This window comes from Mirounga angustirostris, unplaced genomic scaffold (genome assembly GCF_029215605.1).
Source record: "Mirounga angustirostris isolate CCGP_5_RB_7025 unplaced genomic scaffold, mMirAng1.0.hap1 SCAF_4, whole genome shotgun sequence".
NCBI classification, from domain to species: Eukaryota; Metazoa; Chordata; class Mammalia; order Carnivora; family Phocidae; genus Mirounga; species Mirounga angustirostris.
The window spans coordinates 79,858,836-79,882,230 of record NW_026991712.1 but is presented as its reverse complement, the minus strand read 5'-3'; the positions used below and the strand labels follow the sequence as shown (position 1 = coordinate 79,882,230).

The following is a 23,395-nucleotide window of genomic DNA, read 5'->3' as shown; positions in this document are numbered from 1 at the left end:
GAGAGTGGGCATCCTTGTCGTGTTCCTGACCTTAAGGGCAAAGCTCTCAGTTTTCCCTATTAAGAATGATATTTGCTGTGGGCTTTACATAGATGGCTTTTATGATATTGAGGTATGTTCCCTCTATCCCTATACTTTGAAGATTTTTAATCAAGAAACGATGCTGTATTTTGTCAAATGCTTTTTCTGCATCAATTGAGAGGATCATATAAGGATCATATGAACTCTTAATCTCTTAAGGCAGAAATTTAGCTCTTATATTTTATTTCCTTTTGATAGAATAGTAGCTTGGGTGATTAGAATCAAGTTTTCTTATTGACTTAGATTACTTTTTATTTTGATGTCTGGTGAATTTATTAACAACAGTTTCTAATATCTGCCCAATGTTCTAAAACAATTATCCTCAAATATGGAAAAATGGGAAAAGCATGTTTATGTGTAGATTGTATATAATTTTAGCATTACAGATTTATTATCTTGACAGAAAATTAGTATTTTTCAACTGTTTTGTATGTGTGTGTGATTGGCATCAACTTATATTATAGAATTCTAATTCAAGAGATGGCATATCAGGTATTAGCTAAATAACAAACTAGCAACCTTCAGAATAAAAGTAGAGCAAGTTAAAAATCTGTAATTTGATATTGCCATTAATATAGTGTAAATCCTTGAGAAAATGTTATTCTATGGAGGGTGTAATAGGAAAAGAATTATAAGAAGGAGAATATGAAAAAAAAAAAAAAAAAGAAGGAGAATATGGTCACTTTTACCTTTCTGCCCTACTGAGAGCCTGAGCTCTGAGGTTCTACAGATAGGTTTAAGTAATGACTCTTCATTTGCTTGTTACCGGATCTTGGGCAAGTAACTTAATGTTTACCTTTCTGAACCTCTGTTTTGGCATCAGTAAAAAGGGAATAATAGAAGCTAGAGAAGTGTATGGCATTCAGAAACACCAGCAGATGTTAGCTCTTATTATTACTACAATTACTATTGTCATTATGGTCATTCTTATGGGCAAGCGGCAATGAAGAATGTTTCACATCAGGAAAACTTACAAAGTTTCAGGTAATGTATGGCTTGAAAAATAATACTTATACTTCAGAGAAGTAGAATGTTTCTTTCTAAGTTAAATAAATTCAGGTATGTCAATCCAATAAAGGTACTGAGCATAATGCTAAGGAGAATAAACACACATCTGAAAAGCAATAAACGTTTTCAATTCACTGAATTTAAATGCCAGTTAAATTACTATACTGTGTACTTTTTACCAAAAAACATTCTGCCTAAAAGATAATTAAAAGACTTTAAATATGGATGAAGTAGTTTCTCTTTCCCTAAGTAATAACACTATAATAACTTGCATATCAGAAGTAGCATAAGACAAACATGGTATGCTCTTATGCTATGAAAGTCTGAAATCCTGCAGTAGTTTAAACATTAAGTTTCTCTCTTCCTCCTCCGTTTCTCCTTCCCTCCTTTTCTCTTTCCTTCAAGGTAATCTGTTCTCTAGCACGTATTGTGCCTAGGGTAAACAGATGGCATTCAGAGTGCTATCAGGTTATCAAGTCCATGCATAACCCCCAGGACTAGTGAGCTTCCTTCCATAGCATGCTGTTGGGGATAAGATACTGCTCTGACAAGCTGTTACCTGAGCTATGTGAAGCACTTTTAAAGAACAGTATTGAAGCTGCTCAGCCTTTTAAGTGCTCTGCCATTATTCCCAGCAATGCTTTTTTTAATGGAGGTTTTTATATAGTCAATGGAAACAATGTGAAAGACAAAAATTCCCTCTAAAGTTGTTTAGAAAAAAAAGCTTCAGCTTTGGGGGAGAGCATATGGCTCTTTTTATTTTTTTCTCTAGAAATTATTGGTCTAAAAATGACCAAAAAGAAAAAGATGAAGAAATGATGTGTTCATATTATATTTCTGCCTATTTATGCCTGGAAAACTTGCCTTCTTCCCATATTCTAAATAAATTACTGGACATATTTGATGGCCACTCTTTAGAACACAGGCTTTCTTTCCCCCCAAGCTGAATAACTTTTTTAATACCTTTAATGGGCATGGGTAATTTAGAATGCTGATAAGAACCATAACTACTTTTACCCAGAAAAATGTGCATATGTATATATACACATCAGCAATTCAACACTCAATTCATGTGGTGCAAACATTTCAAGGACTTACCCGGCATATGAGTTTGTGTCTAGCATATATATCATGAATAGCACCATGCGGTATAAATGTGCCTAACCTTAATTGTAATAAACACTAATTAGGAATAATGTTGACACTTGTATAGCAGCAGTCTGTACATTAAAGGCAATTACTGAATTGAATAGAATAGAAAGGGCAGGTTAAAGAGTGACTTCAGGGTGCTAAATAATCAGACTTTGACCACTTGTTTTGCTTGATGTCTATATCAGATAATTAATGGTGATCACTGTCAGATTCAGCATTATAAGCATATTCTAAGCTTTTACAAGGATAAGTTTCATATTGCATCTTAGTAGTCAAAGGCATCAAAATATGTCACTCCAAAATATACCATTTTGGCATAATGATTATTTTGAGCTGAAGGCAATTGAAGTATATATGTCATCCTGAGCTAAGGAATGGGATAGGGGGCTGGGACTTCAGAGGGGAGAAGGGCAATTCACAGGGAAGTAAGAAAAGGGCAGATGTTTGGTAGTAAGATATTTGCTCTACCAGATAGATGAGTCACTTGGGAAAAAAAAATTATCTCTGGCAAAAACTCATTCTGGGAAAGAACCCCAATTTAGGTTTTTCTAGGTAGTTAAGGGAGGGGCAAAATTTCTCCTGGGCCTGCAGGGTCTCAGTTGCCTTCAACTCAAAATAGTTCATGTGCAAAGTGGCACATTTTGGGGTGATTTGTTCCGAATCCCTTTGAGGTATATAAACATGATATAAATATTTTTGCAAAAGGCAGAGTGCTGAGATGACTAGATATATTTTTTCTTCCTTTTAACACAGGCAGAATAAGTTTATCTTAGCTAAATATATGTGGATATATATGCCGATGTTATAACCCCAAATCCATTAATCTAGTCAATTCATAGAAATCATGTTATTTTAATCCTCCTTGGTGTCTTCATGTTTAAAGATTACACTGTTACATTTTAAATATATTTTTTTAAAGATTTTATTTATTTATTTGAGAGAGAGAGAGCACATGAGAGGGGTTAGGGTCAGAGGGAGAAGCAGGCTCCCTGCCGAACAGGGAGCCCAATGTGGGACTCGATCCAGGGACTCCAGGATCATGACCTGAGCCAAAGGCAGTCGCTTAACCAACTGAGCCACCCAGGCGCCCTACACTGTTACATTTAAGAAACTTTTAGTAATAGTTACAAGAGTCAAGCTTTTAATGGTTTTGCAAATAAAACCATACTGGTTGAGGTCACATAGTTGAAAACTCTGTAAGTTAGCATCAATTAATATTACCAGTTGACTTGCCTCTAGATTTATAGTAATGATTTGAGTAAAATAATAAATTAAAATTTAAGTTCTAAATTCATTTCTCAAGTATTGTTTGTAAAGCACTTGAGACGTTTTTGTCCCCCCTCAGCTCCCCCCTGCCACACACTGGGGTTAAATAAACTAATAGCTAAGGAGCTAAATTAATAGTCTTGCTGATTTAGCTTCATTATCTGGGGGAAAATCCCATTTGCCCCAGTAACACCATGGTGCTTCTCCAGCCAAATTCTCTGTTCTCTGGTGTCAAGAACTTTGAAGGGTCTGAGATTTTATTCTACTTACAAACTAACGAGCTAGCCTGCCACAGTTTAGTGTATGCTGGCAAAAGACACATGGATCAAGAGGCAGAGACAAAAGACTTTGTTACTCATGGCATAGCAAGCAGAATGAGTGTCATGTTCACTTCAATTTCTCTTGTTCATCAAGCCCCATAGGTATGATGCCAAGGTGGATGCTGTACACAAAGTGAGTTTGCCTCACAGTTGAGGAACGCAGAGTTTAGGAAATCTCCAGTTTTATAAAGGGGCTGTAAGCAAACCTGCTCAATTTTTGCCCCATAGGGACACATTGCCTTTACTGTCCTGGTCAGAAAAATATCTTTCCTCTGTCCTGGAAGAAGGCACTCTACTATCTCTATCTTCCAAGGCTGTTTGCTATACAAACATTCTTGAAAAGATAATGCAAAGCAGAAACTGTCACAAGACACGTAGAAACTTCATAAAGAATATCTCATCCCAACATCTGGTTCCTTCTATCATTTATCAGCATGAAAGGTATTTTCCTTTTGATATTACTTTAAACCAAATGTGGGTGAGGATAAGGAAAAAAGAATCAAAGCAATACTTATAAAAATGTTAATGTTATAACATTAATATGTTATAATGTGTTATAATTTTTAAACACAAAAATTCATACTCATGAATATTTCTATATCACTTCTTTTGGATTTAATATGACATCCTACAGTAAATGAAATGCATATGCCCAATCTTTTCCATTGTATACCATTACTTATTTATTGCATAAAATTGAAAATAAAACATATGCATATACATATATTTGTCTCTAAAACTGAAGTAGTGTTAACTATGTTTTCGATGTAAAATAACAACTATAGTTGTGGATATCAAATATGGTATTCTGTATCTCTGTGGGTGAATTCTAAGGTTTCTCACTTGATTCTTCAAATATATTTATTGAAATGTTAAAGACACCAATGAGATTTCTTCTTTTTTAAAGATTTTATTCATTTAGAGAGAGAGAGAGGCACATGAGCAGGGAGAGTGGCAGAGAGAGAGGACGTGAAACAAGCAGACTCTATGCTGAGCTTGGAGCCCACTGCAGGTTCTATCTCATGACCCCAAGATCAGGACCTGAGCCAAACCCGAGTCAGATGCTTAACTCACGGAGCCACCTAGGCACCCCAGCAATAAGATTTCTTTATGAAAATTTTTCTCTAAGTAGAATATATTTAAGCAAAATGGTAAATATTTAGTACATGGAACAAAATTTTCTTTAACTTATGTAAAATATTAGGATCTCAAATATGAAAAAAATGTATATAAAGTTAAAATCCTTAGTATTAACACAGCATCCTTGTAAAATGTTTTGATTTTATTTGTTTTTAGCATATTAGCTGATCCATGTCATGTTCATTAAAGGTAGATTTTTTTAAAATGTCCTAAAATTTCATTATTATACCACTAAGTTGTCCCAAAATATTCTCTAAAAATTTGATAGTTTTATGACTGGAGACAGAAAGCTATGTCAGACATGATAATTTTGATAGATTTTAATAAGATACAGCTAACTTATTGCATTTACCAGACATTGAGAAATATCTCTACCCTAATTCTTATTTTGGGCAGAGATTCTTTCAAAAACTAAGATGTAAGTTACCTGTAAGTTCAAAACTCTAGGGGCATCTGGGTGGCTCAGTTGGTTAAGCATCTGCCTTTGGCTCAGGTCATGATCCTGCTGTGGGGCACATGAGTGATCTGCTGTCCCTGGGTCCTTGCTTGCCCACCTTCAGGCAAGTGAGAGCCCTGGTGCCTGCAGTGAATTCTCTGCATCCTGCAGGTGGAAACAGATCAGTCTCACTCTACTGCATTCCTACAATAAGTTGATTTTCTAAGTTATTTGCACTCTCCATATCTTTTATTGGGAGGAAACCTCATAAAAATGAAATATAACATTATAGACTTATTTTTTTTCTCTGTAACTAAAATAATTCTTATTTATCTACTTATCCATAAATTCATTTCCACTCTTGCTCTCCTGTATGTATTTCAGGTCAATTGAAACCAATACGGACTCATAGTAGTGTGATACTGTTTTGCCACCTGAGCCACATTAGCTACTTAGGAGCCTCCAGATTTGCTCTGCACCCTGTTATCACTATATCGTAAACTCACTGAGCTTGGGACAGTTTCTTCTCCAGGGTCTGTTGGAGTTCCTAGCAAAGTTCTAGCAAGGTGCTCTGCAAATAGCAGGTACCCCAAAACATTTACTAACAGATTGTTGAATAAAAGCATGAAGACACACAATAAATGAGTATTATAAGGAATTGTTCTAGACAATTAGAATTTTGGAAGATGCTGGGGCCATTTATTTTATTTTTTTTAAAGATTTTATTCATTTATTTGACAGTGAGAGAGAGAGAGAACAAGTAGGCAGAGAGGCAGGCAGAGGGAGAGGGAGAAGCAGGCTTCCCGCCGAGCAGGGAGCCCGATGCGGGGCTCGATCCCAGGACCCCGGGATCATGATCTGAGCCGAAGGCAGCGGCTTAACCAACTGAGCCACCCAGGTGCTCCATGCTGGGGCCATTTAGACACAAAACGAATACTCCTTATACAGACAAAGCTTGATTATTAAGATCTTTGAAAATTTGAGATATGAAAGCATGCTTTTACCACATCAGAAGAACATCAGAAGACAGAACAATTTTGCTTTGCACATATATATTTTCATTGGTTATGAAATCTGTGCTGTATAATTCTTCATTTTTCTATATGGAAGATAAACTAGAAAAAGAGAAGAGTAAGATGAGCAGGAAGTTGAGAGAAAGTAGGAGGAAAAAGCAGTAACAGAAGTATGAGGGTAAGAGGAGGAGAAGGCAGTGGGAACAGAAATGAAGGAAAAAAGAAAAAATATAAGTAAAATGAAAGAATAAACCTTTGATATTACAAAGTGTAAGGAAACATTGTCAGAGTTTTTAGCCAGCATTGGAAGTTCAGGTTTCCTTTTGACTATGATAATCTGAACCCCCAAAAAAAGAAATATAAAATTTCCAGCTAAGATTGTTAATAAAAATATAGAAATATAAAAATTTAAAGAAAGCATAATTATTTTGCATGAAAATATTTCTCTGTGATCTCATATACGTATATTATATGTGTATGTATATAGTTTATATATAGATACTATAATATTTAAATTATATACACACACACTGTTAAATAAATTTGATTCCAAGATTAAAACATAAGTTTAGGCTTCATTTATGAGGTTTTGCAATGCAAGAAACTGCTCTTTGAATCACTTGATTTTTTCCTAGGATGAAGGATTTATTTGATGTTTGGAGTGTATATACTGTTTTCACATGTCCAAGTTGGGGGGGGTCAGGTGTTAGGGAGAGGAGAATTCCAAGATTAGCTAGGAACAGCATTGAAATCTCTGTGGCTGGAAGTCAATTACTTTTGTGATTTAGTTGAGGTAGTGGAAAGTTACCTGGCATAGGAAATTTCCAGGTGGGCTGACAATGCAGCCATTGCATGAATTTCATATACCTTTGTTGGGCCACCATTCCGTGTGTCCACTACTTGAGAGTCTAACCATGTCCTTCTATTGTTCATTTCCTAGTGTCTCAGATATGTAAGTGATGTTTTCCCTAATGGGCTTGCTAGATAACAGGAATCTGGAGCTATCTATGTCCAACATTTCCATTAAATGTTTGAAACACTTGGGCAACTCAGAGAAAGAATAAGATAGAGAGAGGAGTGGTGATGCCTGCCTTGCAGGCTTAAGCTCTAGAATACAAATGTGCATGATCTTCTCTGGGCTTCTCATTTGTGAGAGTCAATATATTCCCCTCTTTCGCTTTAGAAAAATCACAACAAAGGAATTATGATTCCATGTGAAAAGTGCTATAGAATGATATACCAGGCTTTTACATTTTCTTGCTCCAACTGATTTCAGCACAGAAGAAAAAAATTAAAAAGAAGCAATCAAGTATAATAAAAGCAGAAGGATGATGTGACCAACTCAACTGGGTTGTTTGGAAAAGGATTCATGGAAAATGTAACAGTTGGGCTCAAAATAAGATATATTATATCAGTTAGTTATTGATATGAAACAAACTACCCCTAAACTTAGTGTCATGAGTCAAGGCCATCTAATTTCAGGTGGGTTTGCAGATGTCTTGGTGAGCTGGGGGAAGGCTAGGAAATGGTTGGGCTAGAATAATGTATGCTGAGTGGACTCAGCTCTGCCCCATATCATTTCTCTGGCTGGCTTTTCCTGGTGATCATGATGAGGGGAAAGGTCCAGAAGAGAACCAGAGAGTTCAAAGGCTCCTGAAGCCCAGATCTAAGATTAACACACCGTTATTCTTGGTTCCATCTCTTAGTAAAAGCAAATTTCAAAACTATCCTGATTCAAGGGAGAAATAGATTCCAATTCTTTATGAAAACTGTGAAGTATATTGCAAAGTATAGATACAAGAAGGCCATTTAATTAATTAAATTTGTTAATCCAATCAACCCACTAGATAGATAGAAGATAGATGATAGATGATAAATAGATAGATAGATAGATAGATAGACAGATAGATAGATGATAGATAGGCTTTACACATATGTATATATCTGAACCAAAAAATCTGTCTAGTGTGTAGATAGATTGTACCCTACTATATAGTTGCATCTTTGACAAAGTTTTTTTTTTTTTTTTCTTTCACCTTAGGAGTTTATGACAAGGTAATGATTCAGTGTAAAAAGAAAGCAACATTTATGTTATATTCATAGTTATCAGAATCCATCATAAATTTATACTTTTATACATTAACTGTGGCATTGTGCTTGGTTCTAATCTTTTTGAAAAAAAAATATATGTATTAAAAAAGCAAAGAAATAAAAAGTTTCTGTTTGTCCTTTTTTTAAAAAAAAGACTTTTCTGTTATAAAAATCTAAATGAGTTTATGTTTGGGATGCTCTTACTTAAAGAAGATATGTTATCTGAAATCTACAGGGGAGGACCCTGGAGAGAACTTCAAAGATATTAAGTGGTTATCACCCAGAGAAGCTTGGATGAGAATGAATTTTCACCACACTTGAATGGCATTTTTGAGGTGCTTGGACAAAAATGCAAGTTTTGTGGCATTTACAGAATTTAATCTTGGGGAATTGGGTGCCATACCTCTAAAAGGCAGATAGTCATCCTCTTGAGAGGCTGAAAATTTAATATTACAAGAAGTATGCAATACTGACACACACATATGAAGATGTGAAAATAGGAAACAAACAATGGTTGCAAATATAAGTCCACAAAGAGAGTCACAAGGGAAAGTTACACATATTAATTTGAAGTCAGGCTGCCTTTCACATGGGAAACTCTATACAGTAAGTCCTGGAGAGAATAACACCATAAGAGAATTCATTTATCATGTATGTATGGCTAATGGTTAATGATTCTCCCTAGTAAGGCAGGGTAGGCCAGGCAATTTCCTCTCTTTCTGTCTGTCTGTATCACACATACACAAACCGTACATTAAAAAGCATCTACTTTAAACCTGTATTTCCATTTCTTTGACTCTTACTCCAAAATAATGCGTACAATAGAAATGATATTTCCATGAAACTATTCATAGAAATAATATCAAAATTAGAAAATAGACTATATGTCATAAAATAAAGACATGACCAATTATTTACCTCCACATAATAGCTATATACAGTCTTTAAAAGTGGTTATAAAGACTGCATAACAACACAGAAAAGTTGTACATATTGTGTTCAATTAAAAGTATTAGAAAAAATTGTAAGTATACTGTGATAATTAATGGGAGATAGGGCAATATATTGAAAAATGTTTAGGAGAAAATACACTGTAATTGTGATATAATTGGTAAGGATGTGCCAGATGATTTTCTTCACTCTTTCCCAATTTTTTTGCACAGTTAATTGTATTGGGTTTTGTAATAGAAGATGCACCTAGATAAAAGCAATCATATGCATATTTCTCCTACAGAAGTGAAAATAATGAAAGTGTAAAGAATGTAGATCAAAGAGAATGAAGGGAAGGGTATAGAACAAAATTTGTGCTCATGCCCTTACTTTTGTTTTTGTTAGACTATGAATAATTTTAGTAATTTTAAACATGAATATAATTTAGTTGATTACACTAAAATATTATAATTTTAGACACATACAAGGTGAAACTCTCTAAAAATAAATGCTTATTACAATATCAAAAATACACCTTTGGTGGTTTCAAAATGGCTGAGTATATTTTTAAAAAGCAATTGTCATGGGAAGTAACCACAGTATTAAAGCTCTTTCTTATGCCTGTATATAACAAATGTTTCCCGGGTTTCAAAAACAAAGACAATATTGTTTAATTTGGTACTCTTGGCAATTATCACAGTGCTTCAGTTTTCTGATCATTCAATTACCAACCATTTACTGAGTACCCACTGTGTGCTGCACACTGTTCTAAAGAAGGGGATTCATAAGCACACAAGGTTCCTGTTTTCCTACAGCCTGGATTGCAGAGGGAGAGAAGAATCAATAAGGAAAACCACACATTAATAATTTCCCATGGTGATACTTGTTATAAAGACATTAAAACAAACTGATGGATACACAGAAAGACAATGAGGATTGTTTAAATTGGCAGGTCAGGGGAGGCCTCATTGATAATGTCACATTCAAGCTGAGATCTGAAGGAAAAGTGGGACCAAACATGTAAAGATCTGGGCAGTAAGAGTAGTTTTGGTGAATGGCATGTGCAAAGTCTCTAAGTCCTAGAGTAGCAGTAAGTTTGGCGAATATGAAGACTTGAAATGTAGGTGATCAAGGAGGAGAGAGTGATGAAATAACTATCACACTGGCAAAGGTTATGCTCAGTGCATTAGGAAACCCTTGGAGGTTTTAAGCACAGGCACCATATGGAATGATTTGTGTTGTCAAGAATCCATTCTTATTGCTGTGCAGAGGAAAGATTCCAAGGGAAAAACTGGCTACAATGAGATTAACTATTGGTATGTTACCGATATATCAATTGCACTAGAGTGAAACAGTTATCCTGGGGGCGCCTGGGCGGCTCAGTCAATTGAGCCTCTGCCTTTGGCTCAGGTCATGATCCCGGGGTCCATCAAGCTCTCTGCTTAGTGGGGAGTCTGCTTCTTTTCCCTCACCCTCTGCCCCTGCTCATTCTCTCTCTCTCTCTCGCTCACTCTCTTCTCTCAAATAAATAAATAAAATCTTTAAAAAAAGTTATTTTTTAGGGGCGCCTGGGTGGCTCAGTTGGTTAAGCAACTGCCTTCGGCTCAGGTCGTGATCCTGGAGTCCCTGGATTGAGTCCCGCATCGGGCTCCCTGCTCGGCGGGGAGCCTGCTTCTCCCTCTCCCACTTCCCCTGCTTGTGTTCCCTCTCTCGCTGTGTCTCTCTCTGTCAAATAAATAAATAAAATCTTTAAAAAAAAATAAAAAAATAAAAAAAGTTATTTTTTAAAAGTGGGTGGATTTGGGAAATATTTTAGGAACAAAACAAGAGTTTTTCTTTGCTTATTCTTTGCATATGGTGTGTAAGGGTAGATAAATATTGGCATGGCTCCTTGGCTTTGAGCTTTAACTGGGTAGGCAGTGGTGCATTTATTGATGAAGACTATGGTCAGAAGAACAGTTTCATGGGGGTGATGATCCAGAGTGTTGTTTCAGACATGTTAAGTTGAGATGTCTAGTAAGCATTCAAGTAGATATGTCAAATACACAACTTGCATCTACATATATCTGGGACACAATGGAGTCTTTTTCAGATTAAAGTGTCAATGTCATAGAAATGATATAGTCAAAGCAATGGGATTTGGGATTGGATGAGATCACTTAAGCAGATAATGCAGAAAAAGAAGAGCAGAGTTCCAAGAACTAAGTCGTAGGAATTCCAACATTAAGGGGTTTGAGCAGATAAGGTATCAGCAGGGAAAACTGAGGAAAAATAGCCATTTATGTGAATAACTTCACAAGAAGGAGGCAGTCATCAAATCAGTCAAAGACTGCTCTTGAGTCAGGTAAGACGTTGAGTATAATGTTAACTTAAAAAAGAAAAGTTATTTTACCACAAAAAATGGGTTTATTTGAGAATAGCAGAGAATTGCAGTTTGGGATGTGCAAGCTATGGCAAACCAAAGGCAAGTCCAACAAACAAAGGAGAGGAGTTATTTTATGGAGAAGAAGGAGGAACTTGGGAGGCATGGTTTTGAATGAAAGTCCACTGGAGAAAAGCAGGAGTTCAGGGTGATGACAGTTTCCCCTTGGCTGAGTTGTAGTAGGGGTAGTCAATTTCTTGTAGGAGATGTAGTGTCCATTTTTTTCCCTAACCATGTAACTGACACTTCTTCCTGTAACTGACAGTGAGTGGTACCACTTCCCATTCTTGCCTTCAGACTCTACTTTAATGAGGTCTCCCTTTATTAATTTTCACAAATGTAAGGACAGGATAATGACCATTGGATTCAGAAAAAGAAAACTCATTGGTGACCTTGTCAGAGAAGCCCAATTAGATGGGTCTAGAAAGAAAATGGTGTAATAAGAGGTGAGAAAAATAAAATAATAAAGGAGACCATTTTAAACAATATTTCCAAGAAATGTTTCTCTAAATAATTGAGTAACAGCTGGAGGTATCAGAGTAATAATTATTTTTATTTATATGTATATATAAACATATGTGAATACACTCATGCACATACACATGCATGTTCATCCACAGATACACATATATTTAAAAGGAGATACTAAGCATATATGTATGCTTATTAAAAAGAATGCATATTACTAGGCAGTTTAAAATATTTAATGTGGCATATAGGCTAAATTGGCAGTATATTTTTTAAGGATAGTTTCATTTTGTCATTGGTTAGCAACCTGCTACCCTGCAGGACTTGATGACCTATGAAAGGATCTCCATAGTACTGAAAACCTGAAGTGGAATTTCCACATACTTGTGTATCAATTCTACTCACATTGATGTGTTTGAATAAAGCAATATTCCCTGTTTGATGTTAGTGAACAAGAAAAACTCTCCAAGACACTGTCTCTGAAGAGATGTCCTAGAAATGGACCAGCCTGTTATATGTTGAGCATTTTGCAAACAAGGGCCTCAGCCAGGTGTTGTATGTTAACCTTGCAAAGCAGGTTGCCTTATTTCTGTTTTAAAATGAAGATACAGACTCAAAAAGTTTAAGTAACTTATCCACGTAACAAAAGCTGCACTTTTTTTTTTTTTAAGCAAGTCATACTCAACTTTTTTTTTTTTCTAAAGAAAAAAAATAATAAGAAAGTGCTCAGGGAGTCATTTTCTAAAATGAAATCTTACACATGGGCAGCTGTGGTTTATACTGCTCAATTACACTAAGTTTATCTCATCTCCACTTGTTACTTTCCCCAACAGAAAAATCAAACAAATGTAACTGATGGATTTTTGTACTTCAGCTACTTTGAAGCCAGTGGAGTTCTGAAATCCTATCTACCTTTTTCCTATAACTGAAGTCAATTGAGCTAAACTAATACAAAAGCAAACACAAAGTCCTCTAGATTTACCTGATGATAATTCAGCAAATTAGAACATGTTAGCTGGAGGTGGTCCAGTTGCAATTGACAAAAGTCAAAAGTCCATGCTATTCCAAGAACTGAAAAAGAAGACCTGCATAGCCCTGCTTCCTCAATATTCCCCTGACCCTATTTTGAATGATTCTCTTAGTAATGCTTTCTACATTTTGGAATCTTTTTTTTTTTTTTTCAGAAATTCGACATTTCATTAGGAAACAAACAAAAGAAAAATTTTAAATAGGGTCCAATTTGGAAATAATTGGCAATAGGTAGGTAATACTTAGTTGTAGTTGAACACAAGAGAATATCAGCTCGATATGATGCTAGAGATGTTGAAGCCATTGATTGAAAAGAGTCAAATGTGGGTATTGGGTTATCTCTAAAAGGAAACATAAGTAAAATACAGAAATAATGAGAAAAATATGTTAATATTTAAAACAGAACCCCCAAGTAATCTATTCAGTCTTGAAACTGAGGTGTAGAAATAGTGACCAAGAGATACTCCATCAATAATATTACCTATTTTTTATAGAAATATACAAAGGTATTAAGATTTTACATACAATGCTTTTTTTGGTATATGACAATTCAATCAGGTTCACAGGAATTATATTACCACCATTTTATATATGGTGTCGATGTAGCTCAAAATAGGAGGCTTGTGTAAGTTATACAGAAGGTCAGAGTTTCATATTCAATGATCATTACTCTAAATCATATTGCATGGATATTTTGGTTTATATTTCAAACTCCCCCCTTCAAAGGACTTCAAATTATTTCCAAAATGTTTCACAAACTAACGTTTTCTAAGATTCCTATACTGTGAAGAATGGGCTGGGTGGGATTGTATCCTAGTTTTGTAAACAGAGAAATTGAATGATCTGTTTTAGGATTCACAGTAACCATTCTAGAGTATTAAATTTTTTAAAAGATTTTATTTATTTATTTGACAGCGACACAGCAAGAGAGGGAACACAAGTAGGGGGAGTGGGAGAGGGAGAAGCAGGTTTCCCGCTGAGCAGGGAGCCTAATGTGGGGCTGGATCCCAGAATCCTGGGATCATGACCTGAGCCGAAGGCAAACCCTTAACCGACTGAACCACCCAGGAGCCCCTATGTTTACATTTTAAAAATAATAAATTAAAATAATAAAAAATTACATTTAAAAAATTTTTAAAAAGATCTGCTCCAAGGGTGACATTTCTTAAAACATTTCTTTGATTGATCCCAGTATATCTGTCCCCTGGTTTTGTTGTACTTTACTCATTTGTAGCATCAGATGTTAGACTGCATTTAATTTTCATCATCTTAATTTCCGTAACTGGTTATACAACTTGATGTGGAAAAATATGGAGTGGATTTTGCTTCTTTAAAAAAAAAAAAACTAACATAATCTTACTGGGACTGACAGTTCAAATTAATCAACCGCTTCTTTTTTCTCTTCCAGGCAGAGAGGGAGGAGGAGAAAGATTGAGGGAGAGAGAGACTCTGCATTAATGTCAATCAGTGCTTAGAATCTGTTCCTCTAGGTCTGAATAATCAAGTGCACATGGTTTTAATTAGTAACATCTTTGTACTCTGTGCCTCATTTAAATGCTCTTCTTTTATTTGGTGTGTTAAATTTCTACAATTATTCTTGTTTTTACATGTCTGGAGAAAATAATTCAAACAATCGAATCAACTGGAATTAGCACAGAATTAAATACTGCGGAGAGATGCTTCTTTACTGACAGGGAGAGAGTGACCCCTGAAGAGTTCCTGTCCTCTGACAAAGCCCAGCGCTTTCTCAAACTTCCTTGTACGGATGACACACACTCGTTCATGCAGATACAGAAGCGTGTGTTCCTCCACATTCAAGGAAAAGGGAAACTTCATTTACCACAATCCTGAGATATCCATCTATTTCCACACGGACCTTAAAGCAAAACACACCCTTCGAAAATTAGCCTCAAGTAACAATTCCAGGTAGGTTTGTGCTTAGTGAGACCAAAATGCATCATCAGGCACGGTTCCAGGGACTCACACGTTTCAACCGAGCCTCTGCTCAAAAGGCCTGTTAGAGTTAAGTTGGTAATGGGCTTCTTTCCACTGCGAACATCTGCGTGTGGAGCTCCACACAGCGTTCGCCGCCTGCAATGAGTCCAACACTGGGCGCAGCCTCTTGCAGCCAGAGCCGGGAGCCGGCAGGGCGCTGGTGCTCACCCCGGGAAAAGAAGGGAGCGCTGCGCAGCGAAATGGCTCAAAGTCCAACGAAAACATGAACTTTTCGTGTGAATAAATAACCTGCCGGTTTGATTTTCATTCCCAAGTGATCCCGGTTCAAACACGTTTCAGCTCAAGAGAACCAGCTAGCATTCTGCTGGCTGCTGGCGTCCCCCACGTCCCTTGCTCAGCCAGTGCCTTGGAGAGCGCGTTTACCTCCAGGAGACGAAGACTGGCCCACCCGGCATGGACGGTTCCAGACCCGCGCGCTAATCCGTAATGGAAGCGTGGGAGGAAAGCACTGTGCTTATGACTTCCTCTGTGCTGTCAGAATCAGAGGAAGAAGATTCTGCGAAATCGTCAAGGAAGGGAGCTAGGGACAGGCGACAGCCCCTCTCCTACCACCCTAGAGAAATTACTGTTTCGTTCCGCCCCCCTTTCTCCCCCCGCACCCGTAGTAATTATTTTCCTAATTCTCCTGGCTCAGAAATCTACACTGCCGAAGTTCAGAGCCTGAAGGGGTGGGCTGTGTTACCTACATTTTCCCTCTTCACCACACATAGCTCCAAAGGTCCCAGGGGATGCGATTTTGATCAGTTTTCCAACAGTTTCAACGTTGTGTATTTCAATTCCCCGGCTCACAGCACGCACATCTGCACCCGTTGTAGAGTGTGGGTGGCGAAGCCCTCAGTGACCGCCCTGGGGACCACCCACACAAACCCTTCCTTACGCGTGGCATCCGCCGGTTATTAAGAGCAGGTAGAATGGGCAGAAGTGGGGGAACTGTACAGAGCGGGAGCGAAGTGCCTGCAAGGCCTGGGGAGACTCTGGACCAGAGAGGCTAGCGGGCGGCGTGGGAGACAAGGGGAAATGCACTGAAAACCCAGGCAAAGGGCCGGGTGGGTTGGGCATTGTTCTGGCTTTAAAAGGGCGGGGATGGTCGAGCCCTCCCGCTGACTTTATGCATTTTTTATTCGATCCTTTGTGAAATCAGACTCTTCCCACATCCCTGCAAGGAGCCTGGGCCGTGGGCGGCTCTAGATCTCTGCCCTGGGAACGCAACCTCCCGAGGCTCCGGGCTCGCCACTCTGTTTCGCGAGGCTCCCCAGGCACTGACACTCACATGAACCGCGTCCGGCTGGATCCTCTTAGCTGCTGTGCAACGGTTCCGAACCAATCCAGCAGCGTTTTAAAAGGTAGCAAAGCCGAGATAGATGCCTTTTCTTTTCTTTTTCTTTTTTTCGTTCTCTGTCTTCTTATTGTTTTAACTAACCTGTCATTTCTGCTTGGAGGGTCCAAGAAGAACCCACGACCTCTTTACTGTGTCTAACCCACGGATTTCAAATGGGGCTTTTCAGAATTTAAGTATGGTCCCCCTAATTGGTAGTCAAGATTGCTGAGTCTTCAAAAATAACCCTTTCCATTTTCTGTAATTAGAGACCCAAAGAAACTCTGGATTTTCCACGGTACATAATCTATATTTATTCATATTCTATCTCTCTCTCTCTCCCTCTCCCCCCCACCCACTTCCTCGTGCGCGTGTATGCGCGCGCTTGTGCGTGCGTTTCCTTTCATTCCTAGCATTAGGAAACTCGTTCAGGGCCACTGAAAAGTCAGGAGAGGCTCAAATCTGATCTCCCACGGATTCTTACCTCTAATGTCAGATAACGCCCGGAAACGTTGCCACCAAATAAGTATGAGAGTATTATTTTGGAAAAACAGTTAATCCCTACCAAAATATAAAGCGCCAGAGGAAAGAAGGGGAGACTGGAAGACAAGGAAGCTCTTTGCATTCGCTGGTGGAGGAAAGTGCGATCTGGGGAGGGGCTGGGGGGTTCCAGTCCGTATACTTCAGCACCGGAGGGGATGGACAGCGTCTCCGGACTGGTCCGCAGCCACAGGGACAGAACTGCGCTGCCCTTGCCGCCACTGTCGTCGCCACGGGCATCTGGGCTCCCTGCTCCTTGCAGCTAAAAGGCGGTGCCTCCTGATACCCCTTGGTCCCCCCTTTCTTTCCTTGATAGACGGAAAGTAACCCTCCTTATCCACCTGCTACAACTACTATACAGGGCTCTGAGGAGTCCTCTTGTTCCACAGATCAAACTCTCAGCAACAACTTCAAGAATAATTCTCCGTAGGGGGCTGGGAGGAATGAAAGCAGGAGCCTGAAGTTGAAGTTCTTAGAGGCTCTGAAAAACCATGGGCTCTGCAGAAAGGGTCGAAGTGCTCAAAGGCCTACACTTCATGAAATAAACAGAATGCTCACGGAGATTTCCAACTATTTTGGAAACAGCTTTGTGAGAGGAGGTTCCAGATCTACTCACATCCCTACATTAGAGAAACTGAAAGACTTCTAATTCCTTTACTTGGCTGGTAAGTGATAATATACTTACTTCTACTTATTTACAACTCTAATGACTTTTTTTAAGTAAAGGTTTTAACAGAAAGATTATAAAAAGTATGATCTTGCTGTGTGAATTAAGTAGATAATTTTGTTTTTCAATGATGTTCCTGCAGCATGATCTTAGGAAACCTCTTCCCTCATAAAATAGTAGGATATTTTACTTCTCTGAAGCCTCTTATTTGACAAGAATATTAAAAATAATATGTATTGCCTTTTATGATTACAGTAAACTCTTGGTTGAGTATTTTTCTTAGTGCTGATTTTTGAATTTGTGTGTGTCTTGTTTTTTTTTCAAAACTAATATAATCTGGCATTTTGTAAAAGGGTCTTTCATGCATGCAGTTTAAAGTGATCTTATTTGTTTTATATAGTATTCAAGACTCAAAGTTACAAGTAGAGATGGTTTAGCAACCTCTTCTATTTTATTTTATATGATTATAATTTGCCAAACCAGGTATAAAAACAAACACACGTATACATACACACTTGATCCCTCTCTTTACCCCAACCCCCAAGTGTACTTGCACCTGTAGAATTTTACCTAAAGAAATACACACTTTTTTTTACTTAGCATAGTCTTTCCAGCCTTTTAAATCTTAAGACGGCTTGCTCAAACCAGATCTGCCAGAAGGGAGAAAATGAGAAGCTTTAGTGTCCCTTTTTAGGAGAGCTGGCTTTTGATACCATTCTGACTTCTTCGTTCTACAAAATGCATTTGTCACTGAAATCCAAAAAGCGATAGGCCAATAGGTTCTTGACAAACAATAAACTTTCAAGTGTTAATTAAATCTGTTTTCTGTTGATTCTTGTTTCTGTTGTCTTCCCCTGGAGGTTTAAAAGTACAAGCTTTCACAGTGACCTTGATAAGCATTCTGTTTTAATAAAAAAAGGTTCACTGGGTAAAGGCAGTTACACAAATTTAAGCACATGCCTGACATTTCCCTAAGAGCTTGATCAATTCCAATGAGAACATTCAGTTCAGTGGAGAGTGTTGACTTGCAAGTATGGACTTCTACAATCATATAAATACATGTGATGCTATATGCATAACCAACACTGTGGAAAGAGTTTGCCCCTTTGAAAAATTATAGTTCTTTAGGTTTCTCTTTTTATTTCATAGTTCATATATAGCTGATATAAAATGTCTCTAATATATATCCATACCTATACTCCTCAATTTCAACATAAAAATCATCTGAGGCAGTTAAGATGGTATTTGTTGGTAAGTCGATGGGCCCTTGTTTTGCATTGGCTCAGAGTGGCAGTTACACTCTGAGGAAAAATCATTCTTAACTGTCACTTACCGCTTACCACGAACCTGCTTGCTTAGCAGAAAGGGAGCAGAGGTATCTATGTCATTGAGCTCCTTGGGGGCTGTTTTGCCCTATATAGGTCAGAAATGATAATCTGAGGAAAAGAAAATGTACCGTTGATTTGGATTCCTTCCCAGGAGACTTACAATGTGCTCCTAACACAACCTCATTTTTTTCCCCTAATTTTAGAGATATGGAAGTGAAATTACCACATGGAATGATAAATCATGTTTTAAGAGAATTACGGCATATTGTTAGACTTTTATTTTGGTTGTCAATTAATGACCATAGAGAGACTCCCCTGGTCGGCAGAGCATAAAAAGAAAGCAGAGAATGTATTCCAGGGAGCATGGCTGTTGGTATGTGGCCGCAGTTACCTTCTTAGTGGTAGAGGGGGCAGGCTTGCCCTATGTGTGGCTGAACTGCCCAAAGTGAAAGTTACCTTTGCCTAATTCCTCTGGAGATTTAGTCACAGAAATAAATAACTCAAATTCACCCACCCAAGCTCAGGCAAGGTGCATGGAAGCTCATATCAATCCTTATCTTTGGGGAAATGTCATTACATTGAGATAGACTTTTGCAGACCAACCTAATGCCTACCTACATGCTAATATCTAACTGTCCTCCACTCCCAAAAAAGAAAAAATAAATAAATAAAAAGGGAGTTGATGGGCTAATAAACCAAACCGTTCTTTTGTACTGAATCACCTGTCTTTAAAGAGAAATCAGTAATTTATTCCAGGATATCCATATTTTATTAAAGTAAGCTGTTTTGATAGTTATTTTGGTCTGTTAGAGAAAAAGGAGGCATGTGGTTTGGCCAGATAGTAATTCAGCATCCCCTCTCCTGGGGTTGCGGGGGGTGGGGGAGTATTGTTGGTAAGGATAAGTGTTGTTGGCTGTTGCTTATATTTAAGAGTCAAAAGAGAAAAGCAAAATAGGATTGCATAATCAGGAAAATGTAAGGTGTATATAGGACAGAGGATAATTAACAGTGAACCCTGGATCTGTTCAATTGCTTTTCTTCCTTTAATAAGAAATAGTTGAGAGTGGGACAGGGAGTTCTGCCCTGAATCTTTAAGTTATGAAATATTATAAAACTGCTTCTTGGTTAACTTTTTCTGTAGGCCATCTAAATATTAATTTGATATTCCAATATAATTAGTGATACCATCGTATCATATTGGATTTGAATATCTTTAGTTTGCCTTTGGAATTGTTGCTTGCTATATATGTATTTATCAAAACATGTAGGATTATGAGATGATTATTATTGGAACTTAGGAAGGCCTCTGGTAATTGACTTTTATTGTTGTACCATTTAAAAGATGTGAATTCCAGGCAAACAGCACTTATTCATCCAATTCTAACAAGCAAGGCAAAAGCCACTGGTGAAGAAAAGCATATTGTAAGTCAGAAATTATTTCTATAGTCATCTCACCTCCCCAGAAACCTGTACAGTGAGTCATAGAATAGCACTCAAATGGAAAGAGACCTCTTATTTAGTATATTCTTTCTGTTGAGCTTAGGAGAATGAGTTGTACATGGCATGCACTGAAAGAAACAAACATGCTGCAGTATAAAATATGTTATGCATCATGATGTAGTAGAAGAAGTACTGTTTAACCGTTAAAAGATCAGGATTCTTGAACTGCTTGTCATTAGATCTTGGACAAGTCACTCAACCCACTGAAACTTAATTTTTCTTCCCTAAAAGAGATTATTTTACCTACCAATCAAGGCACAATGCTTTATATATGGTTGACACCTAAATATTTGTGGGACAAATGAATGGATGCCTACTCTATGAAAGGTTGAGAGTCACAATATGATGCTTTTGAGAGCATTTTGGAAACCTGAGTGCTGTATCTTTGAATTATTATAAATAATCTCCAATAGCATTGATTCCCTCATTCATTGAAAAATTCCCTGCTGATTCCTATATGGTGGACATATCTCTTACATTTAAGAACTAAAGTGTAGGTAATAAAATATTTTCCTGTTAACTCAGCATCAATTTTTTATATCTCTTGATTAAATCACTATTAGAATACAGGTAGGACCTGGTTTAAAAATATTTATTACTCAAAACTGACACCATGTCTTACACCAAATAGTCAAGCCTACGTCAGCATGACTCGAGTTCATTTTAACTAGTTTCATTTTGACCTTAAATGGATTAGTCACTGCCTTCATGTCATCATTTTCTGGTCTGTAAAAGAAGAATGATATTTAATCCTATGAGTTTTAGGATTAAATGGACTTTAAAACTAAATATCTAACAACACATGTAGATGCATTGGATTTGATTTAGGGTGAGTGATAATGGAGTGAAGTGTGGACAACATGGACTGATCCATGGAGGTGTCCTGGAAATTCTGTGATTAGTCCAAAGCTTAGACATCTTCAGGAAATCTCAAGTTAAGCAACATCTCATTGCTTATTTTCTTTCTTAAGTTGGAGTTTTAAAATATGGTTTTTTAAATGTAGTTTTTGAACATGTGGTCTTTATAGATTTCTAGAGTATCACTAAAAATATTGTCATAGTATGTTTAAGAAATCTAAATTGCTGTGATGAAAATTATAAAATTACCTAATTAGTGATAGAATTTAAAGATTATTTTTGGTTTTATTTGTTATCGGTTACCAAAAAGGAAAAAGGAAATAAACTACAAAGAAAGGAAAATGGGAAAAAGGTAGGAAATGAAAGGTTATTAAAATAATGTCATGTGACCAAGAACTTTATCTTTGAATTATCACTGTGAAGTTTGTTGAACACATTCTATACAAAGTGTCAGAAGATCGTTTTAGATTTTCCTAAATTTAGTTTTCAAATTATCAGCAAAACTAAAGTAGTAGTATTTTCTTAAATTGAAAGAATCATCAACTCAATGCATTAGAATAGTGGCTAATTCTTTATCACTTCATCACATTTAATGCACATACTTGTATAAGTTTTAAAATTAAAATTTGTAAAGTAGTTATAACTACATTTATATTTAGCAAATATATTACCAGTTACTCAATATTTCAAAGAGCTGAAGATTTAATTTTTTAGAGGAATAAATGCTTACATGATAAATTCACTAAATAAATTTACAGAAAGTAGGAATCTTTTAGAAATGATATCAGAATTTTAACAATATAATGTTACTCAGTTGAAAAAATAATACATTTTCTTTGAATCTTCTCAAACAGCTCTATGGTGAGAAATAAATATCTGAGATTAAGAAATTTAAGAATGTTGTGATAAGAGAAAAGTGTCAATTGCATGGTTAAAAATACATTGAGTATATATGAAGTCTAGAATCAAATATAATTGGTTTTCTCATCAACTCATTATGTGATCTTGGGTAAATCACTTTATCTTAATTTAATAGCTTATCTGTTTTCTTGATTCTCTTGGGAATTCATTATCATGTCTATTAGAAAACAAACACAAAAAAACCTACAGGTTTAGTTGAGCTCAAAACTTTTCTTCTTCTGCTTTCCTCAGATCATTCTTCTCGAAAACATTCCCTTCTTTTATGGTGGAAAGTGCATGAGATTTGGGATCAGGTGAATCCTGGTACACAGTCTCATTAGCTATACAAACTTGGGCAAGGGATGTAAATTCTAAGTCTCTTTATTTTCATACGTAAAAGAAAGAAAATTTCCACCTCAAATGTGGTTGGGAACATTAAAATAACAGGGCATAGAGAATGGTTAGTGCACTGCTTCTTCCCAGCAGGAAGTTGGTCAAGTTGGTGTTTGTTATTACTTAGCTTGCATCTGGTGGCTCTCACTATCCCACAATTTTCTCTTATTATTTCTCTAGATAAATCTCCCATTTTGTCTTCCAGAGCGTACTATGCTCATCACTACCTAGTTCTTTTCTTCATGCTTTGTCCTAGACCGTTTCTTTTTCTGTTTACTTATCCAAACCTACATTTCTTTTTTTAAAAAGATTTTATTTATTTATTTGACAGAGAGAGAGAGAGCGAGAGGGGGAACACAACCAGGGGGAGTGGGTGAGGGAGAAGCAGGCTTCCCACTGAGCAGGGAGCCTGATGTGGGACTGGATCCCAGGACCCTGGGATCATGACCTGAGCCGAAGGCAGATGCTTAACGACTGAGCCACCCAGGCACCCAAACCTACATTTCTTTGCATAGATTGTAA

The 23,395-nt window shown here is 37.0% G+C and overlaps 1 protein-coding gene across 1 annotated transcript in view; it reads left to right on the top strand.

The window, feature by feature from the left end:
• The first annotated feature begins 16,490 nt into the window (after nt 1-16,490).
• The window catches only part of SNTG1 (syntrophin gamma 1), a 957,526-nt gene continuing 950,621 nt past the window's right edge, over nt 16,491-23,395 (top strand). The window contains exon 1 of the mRNA XM_045896572.3: nt 16,491-17,892. The gene's annotated coding sequence lies outside the window, so the exon portion shown is untranslated. The remainder of the gene's footprint in view (nt 17,893-23,395) is intronic.